Source organism: Microtus oregoni, unplaced genomic scaffold, assembly GCF_018167655.1.
Source record: "Microtus oregoni isolate MIOR12 unplaced genomic scaffold, Mior012 000079F_ref0000094, whole genome shotgun sequence".
NCBI lineage: Eukaryota > Metazoa > Chordata > Mammalia > Rodentia > Cricetidae > Microtus > Microtus oregoni.
In genome coordinates, this window is record NW_024544537.1 from 1,184,211 (window position 1) to 1,189,676 (window position 5,466).

Genomic DNA, 5,466 nt, shown 5'->3' on the forward strand with positions numbered 1-5,466 from the left:
AGTAAAAAGAGAGGAGTCGCTTTATTAATTTCTTCATGTGGGAAGAATGAAGTAAGTGATGCCATTTGTAGACAAATGGATGCAACTGGAGTTAATCATGTTAAGCTAATTAAGCCAGCCTCAGAAAGACACATAGTGTGTGTTTTCTTTCATTTGCGGTCCCTGTGTTTTATACAGTTATGTAAAATCATTCATTAATAAATAAAAGGAAAGTATAAATAAATGAACAGAGCAAGGGGGAGGATAGTAAAGAGAGGATAGAAATATTCTGGAGGATATGCTTAACATATAGTACATATCTATATGTAAATTTAAATGGTAGTCAGCTCACAGCAGTAACTGTATTGCCAAAATTATGCTTCAGAGTTAATGAGATTGCTCACCAGGTGAAGAAGCTTGTGGCCAAGCCTGGCAACCTAGGACCCAGATAATAGAAGGAAAGACCTAATACCTGAAAGAGGTTTTCCTCTGACTTCCACACGTGTAAAGACTCTCTCTCTCTCTCTCTCTCTCTCTCTCTCTCTCTCTCTCTCTCTCTCTCTCTCTCTCTCTCACACACACACACACACACAGTAATACAAATATCCTTAAACACTACAGACATATAGTTGATCCAGGGAAACGGCAGGTACATGTCCCTGAGTGGGAAGGTTGATGGGTTTGGAGGAGATAGAAGCTATCAGACTGTGACTGAATAGATTTGATCAAATGTGACAGAGAGGAATTTTATTTCACAAGAATAAAACTATGACTCTTAGAAAAAGTGAAGAAAATGGCTGAAAAAATAAGCCAATCATGGAAGAAAGAAGCAATGACAGATGATTGTATCCATTTAGGAAACAAACCAGACATGGCTCCATTGATAGAAAGCATGTACCCAAACCTAAACCTGTTGCCAAAGCTGAGTTATCAACAAGGATTAATTGAATAGAGGCAGAGGAAAAAACATGAGGAGCTAATAATTCGAAAAGTATATAGAAAGATAAATAACACACATATTTTTTGACTGCTCTTTGCCAAGCAATTTTCATTGTCTTACTGCTTTACTCTATTGTTTCGTTTTCAAGACAGGATCTCATGTACCCAAAACTGGCCTGGAACTCACTATATAGCCAACAATAATCCGGAATTTGTGATACTCCTAATACCACCTCCCAAGTGATAGGGTTACAGGTGGGAGCCTTAATATCCAGTTTATGTAGCACTGGGGATCTAACCCCAAGTATGGGAAAATACCACTAACTGAGCTATACTGCCAGCTCCTTTATCTTTACAGCAGCCCTAAAGGATTAACCATGTGTGGGGGAAGGGCTCTAGACAGTTAGAAAAGATGGCCAATCTCAATGAACAGTGAAGCCAGATTTTGACCTCAAGCCTGTGTGACAGGGTAATGGATTCGTGAGCAGTTTACAGGAGGAAGGGTTAAGTGTGGCTTGAAAGCTATTCTATCACAAGCAGTGGACAGCATAGGTATGATGCTCTACTACAGAAACAATGGGCTATCCGGGGCCTTGTTAGAAGGTAGGCAAACCAGTTGAAAATATTAAACAACTGAAGATAAGATCTAAGTGAATGGATGCTTATCATTGTTTCAGAGAAGCTGTCCAATAATTTCATAAGCCATATAGAGGATATCTTTTTTTTCTGTACATGGTCAGAGAATCAGTATCTTCTACTTTGTAGGTGTGATAAGTTCGATCATAACTGTTCAACTGTGTTGCAACTATTCAACTTTGCCATTGTGGAAGGATAGCCACCATAAAGATCTCCAAATTGATGGGCAAGGTTGTATTCCAGTAAAACTCTTTATGAAAACTAAGTACAGCCATCTCGGTTCCGCATCCTCTGCAGAAAACGCCTGGCCAAGCCACAGAAATGGTCCCCACTACAGAGCAGGAGCTACCTCAGCCTCAGGCTGAGAAAGGGTCGGGAACAGATTCTGACAGTGATGAATCAGTACCTTGAGGAACAAGACTCCACACAGACAGCCACACAAAAAGCCTAGCTGGCAGCAGCAGCTGAAATCCATGAAGAACCAGTCCGGCAAAGCAAAACAGAGCCGGAGTGAAAAGAAGGCACGGAAGGCTATGTCCAAACTGAGTCTTCGACAGGTTACAGGGGTTACTAGAGTCACTACTCGGAAATCTAAAAATGTCCTCTTCGTCATCACCAAACCAGATGTCTACAAGAGCCCGGCTTCAGACACCTACATCATATTTGGAGAAGCCAAGATTGAAGATTTGTCTCCGCAAGCACAGTTAGAAGCTGTTGAGAAGTTCAAAGTTCAAGGTGAAGCTGTTTCAATCAAGAAAATACTCATACTCTGACAGGAGAGGAGAGTGAGGAGGAAGAGGTTGATGAAGCAGGTGTGGAAGTTAAGGACATAGAATTGGTCATGTCACAGACGAATGTGTCCAGAGCAAAGGCAGTGAGCCCTGAAAAACAACAGTAATGATATTGTAAATGCTATTATGGAATTAACAATGTAACTATTTGACAGCGAGGACACTCCCTTTCCCCTCCTCCCCTTTTTGCTGTTTCAAAGGTGGAACTACTTCCCACAGGACAGGGAACCCTGATTGCTTTTCGGGCTGAGGGGGGGGGGGACTTAATTGGGGGAGGGGGAGGGAAATGGGACGCGGTGGCAGGGAAGAGACAGAAATCTTTAATAAATAAATAAATAAAAAGAAAAAAAATTGTACTGTTTCTATCACTAATAAAGTTATGGCTTCTTGTTGGATGAAGTCAAAACAAAAAAAAAGAACTAAATATATGGATGGATTTGATTTTCAGAATATAGTCTTGTTGACCTCAGTCTTCGGTAACTATGTAAACTAGTAGCTCTTTTTTCTCTGAGTTTTTAGTAGTACTGGCTGTTCTAAAACTCAAAGTGTAGTCCAGGCTGGCCTCTAACTCACAGAGAATCCACTTACTTCTACTGGGAATAAAGCAATTACTACCACAATCAACGTGTGAATTTTTTTTATTGATTTTATTGAGCTAAACATTTTTCTCTGCCCCCCCTTCCTCTCTCAACCCTCTCCCAAGGTCCCCATGCTCCCAATTTATTTAGGAGATCTTGTCCTTTTCTTCTTCTCATGTAGATTAGATCCATGTATGTCTCATTATTGTCTAGGTTCTCTGGGATTGTGATTTGTGGGTTGATTTTCTTTATGTTTAAAAACCACTTATGAGTGAGTACATATGATAATTGTTTTCCTGGGTCTGAGTTACCTCACTCATTAAGATGTTTTCTAGATCCATCCATTTGCCCGCAAATTTCAAGATGTTATTATTTTTTTCTGCTGCGTAGGACTCCATTGTGTAAATGTATCACATTTTCCTTATCCATTCTTCACTCAAAGGGCATTTAGGTTTTCTGTAAAGCAAAGGACACTGTCGTTAAGACAAAAAGGCAACCTACTGACTGGGAGAAGATCTTCACCAACCCCGCAACAGACAAAGGTCTGATCTCCACAATTTACTGGAATATTGATGGGCCAAAATTCACCAGATGGCTCCTGATATGAGACAGAAACTCTGAATGTTTCTTTTAACAACACACTTAATGGTGTTGTTTTGTTACTGGAAGTCCACGTTTGGACCAATTTCCTAACAAATGACGAATATAGTCTATAAGCTACAATTGTTTGTTTAATTTCCTTTAGATCAGGCATATGTATGGGTTCCCATGAATATTCTTTGACAACCTTAGGGTACTTGGGGCCAGATATGTTTTCTCATGTTATTACCAGAAAGGCAGGCAGAACTCTGGGGAAGCTATCCTGGAGGCTTTTACATATTGATAAGGCTAAATTTTGTGTTTGTACCTTTTGTCCCTGGCTTGGGTTGGTCCAGCAAATGTCTTTAGCTCTGATCTACTTCCTTGGAGGTCCCGGACACAGATGTGCCCATACCTGCAGAGGTCCTGGCTCAGGCCTACTCCCTTGGACTTTCCAGACTCACACCTGGACCCACAGAGGTCTTGGCTCAGGCCTAGTTCCTTGGAGGTACCAGACTCATGCCCAAACCTGTAGAGGTCCTGGCTCAGGTCTACTCCCTCGGAGGTCCCAGTCTCATGCCCGACCAGCAGAGGTCTCTGACTCTGGCCCACTCCTTTGGCAGTTGTTCCCCTGTACCTGCTCCTGTGGAGTTCACTGTCTCAGGCCTGCTCTGGCCTAGGTTGCTGGCTCAGTCCTTTTCCCATAAATGTCCCTGGTCTGGATCTGTTCCTGCTTCTGTAGAGTTTGTTGTCTTAGGCCTGCTCCAGCCTAGATTGCTGGCTCAATCTTGCTACTGTGAAGCTTGCCATCTCAGGCCCTCTCTGGCTTAGGTTGCTAGCTCAGTCCTGTGTCTGTAAATGTCCCTGGTCTGGATCTGCTCCTCCTCCTGTGGAGTTTGCTGTCTCAGGCCTGCTCTAGCCTGGGTTGCTGGATCAGTTCTGCTACTGTGGAGTTTGCTCTCTCAGGCCTCTTCTGCCCTAGGTCACTGGTTCAGTCCTGTTTCAATAAATTCTCCTGGTCTAAATCTTCTCCTGCTCCTGTGGAGTTCACTGTCCCAGGCCTGCTCCAGTTTAGGTTGCTGGCTCAGTCCTGCTCCTGTGGAGTTAACATGTGAATTTTTAATACTATTTCTTAATTTTCATTTTCCTATGCTCTCTTTTAAACTCATGGCCTCTTTTTCTTTGTTATTATTTATATAAATATATTCCTAAATATATAATGCAACATTCTTAGTCCATATGTAATGTTACTTGTTTGTATATATTTTCGGGGATGACCATTTAGTATTACATAAAAAAGAACTGGGCTTTTTGCCTACTTATAATTAAATAGTTTGATTTTTATTAAATATCATCTATAATATTTTGTTGGCATACACATTTGAGAAAGAAAAAAAAATCACCCTATAGTTTTTTTGATATATCTTGACTTTACTCCTTAGGAATATCCACATAAATACCATTTATGAATTAAAGTTATTGATATATGCTTACAAGATTGACTATATTATAGACTAGTACTGATAAGCTTTAAACAATTGGACACTAAGCAGATTCACACACTAAAAAGATGTAATTGAAATAAGAAGAGTTCAAGATTTGGTTCTTTGTGATTGTGTGTGTATGTTGACTCACTGATATAAATTATATGATGATTAATTACTTTGGCTTATTTATCTTGATGCTGTTTGAATTTGACAATAAAGTAATAGCACCAAGCTAAACATGTCTGTAGCTCCCTAAAGGCTTTTAGTCTAACAACTAAGGATACAGTTGTCTTCAGTCTGTCTTCAAATGGTAGGATGTTTAAATTAGGAAATAAAAAGGAATTTGCCATCTTCAAACTTGTCTTAGGATTTCTATGGCTATGAAGAGACTTATGAACTCTTGTGAAGGAACTCTTATGAAGGAAAACATTTAATCAGGGCTGGCTTACAGTACAGAGGTTTAGTCTATCATTGTCA

The 5,466-nt window shown here is 40.4% G+C and overlaps 1 pseudogene; it reads left to right on the top strand.

Moving 5' to 3' along the window:
- Nucleotides 1-1,475: 1,475 nt before the first annotated feature.
- On the top strand, nucleotides 1,476-2,489 carry LOC121441593 (annotated as a pseudogene).
- The last annotated feature ends 2,977 nt before the right edge of the window (nucleotides 2,490-5,466 follow it).